This window comes from Podospora anserina, chromosome 2 (assembly GCF_000226545.1).
Source record: "Podospora anserina S mat+ genomic DNA chromosome 2, supercontig 2".
Taxonomy (NCBI): Eukaryota; Fungi; Ascomycota; class Sordariomycetes; order Sordariales; family Podosporaceae; genus Podospora; species Podospora anserina.
Window position 1 is genome coordinate 759,652 of NW_001914858.1, and position 1,694 is coordinate 761,345.

Sequence of the window (1,694 nt, forward strand, 5' to 3'; positions counted from 1 at the left end):
GCTAGATGCAGAGTGTGTCATTAAATATTTCTGTTAGATAAGTAATTGGCATAGTTTATGGTTAAAAATTCGCTGGTATCTGTTTGTGTTTAATCCCTTAGCTTTTGTTCCTGATTAATTTAAGATTCATGTGCAAAAATTTTCCAAATAGTTAGTGATCCACCCCCCCCTCCCCCGTTTCGGGATCCGACATCCAGGGTCCACGATATTTTTTTGGCATATTTGTTCCCCCCCATCACAAGTATAGCAATCTATGCTCGGCCCGCTGCGTGTCTTTTAGCTCTTTATAAGCACCGAGTGACAAGTTCAGTGATCGACACTTTTTTCCTTCTCTGGGGGTTACGGTCAGCAAGCCTCAGACAGCAGATAACTGAGCATGAAATGAAGATCTTGATGCCCAAGGGCGCACAAGCATTTTTTTTTTCTATATCGATATCATTTGTCAGAGCGAGGGGGCTATGATTGATCAAGTCAGCTACCTGAACAAACAAGACAAGATCTTCGATTTCTCAATAGGCAAGAGTGAGAGAGAGGGGCGGGGGAGGAAGGGTGGATGGATATTGGTGGGGAAGGGGCAGCCCGTCAATCAATTAATCACTCGGATCGGGCTTGACGGGAATGTGCATGAGGGAAAGGGAGTTGATCAAATGTATTGGGTGGCATGGTTTGTGTGTATCTTGACTATCAACTGCACATGTTCCTTCCACACCCACCACCACCCTATTCGACAAGAGGGTGAATATTGACCAAAAGGTCAGATGTTTGACGCCTCTTTTTCTTTTCTTCTAGTGGCCAGAATGTTGCAGTTGAACTGGCGGGAGCAGCACGACTAGCTGATTGCCTTGTATTGTTGGTCATTCGGTTTCCTCTCTGATGTTGGATCCATGTTTGTTTCGCCACGGTGGTATTTAACTTTCGAACAGGGCAACGGTGGGCAATAGACATCAACGCACCTGTCAAACCTCTTTACCTACGTGCCTACCTACCTTGCTCCTACTTCTCAAAACTTATCCCAAAGTGTGTATTGGGGGAAAAAGAAGTAGCATACAAAACTGCCGTGCCCTTCCACCACAACACAACACTCCATACACTCCATCGGCTAAACCTGCCCCGTTTCACCAACACCATCAACTCACATTTCCATCCATCCACCCAGCCAAACAAGGGACCACCCGCAGCCCACACGCAGCCTCCTCAAACAAAACCGCAAGATAATTCCTCTCCCCATCCTAGTAGGGATTCCCGGCCCTTCCTTTCCCGATTCCGAACCAGCAGCTGTCAGAAAATGTTTGGGCGACAGGAAAACTGTGTGTGTGTGCTTGTATCAAAAGCCAGCCAAGCTCCTGACTTTGACCATGCAACTACCCGTCCGATTTTCTTGCACCTCTTCTTATACAGTATGAAAAGGTAAAACGCCACTACATGTAAAAAGTTGCACTTTCTTTCCATGTCAAAAGTATGATCAATCAGTGGTGTTGGTGTGAATCCGAGCCTCTGTTGTGTGTGTATTGTGTCACTAAAGGTGCCCAAACTTGCCATGCCTGCCCTCCCACCATAATCACTCTCCCCGAAACACCATCATGATATCTCGCAAGAAAAACCACAACGTCACACACACGACCAACCGAACAGGTCTTTTCACAAAAACGACACACCACACCCCCAAGAAAAACGTACCACACACACGCACACAC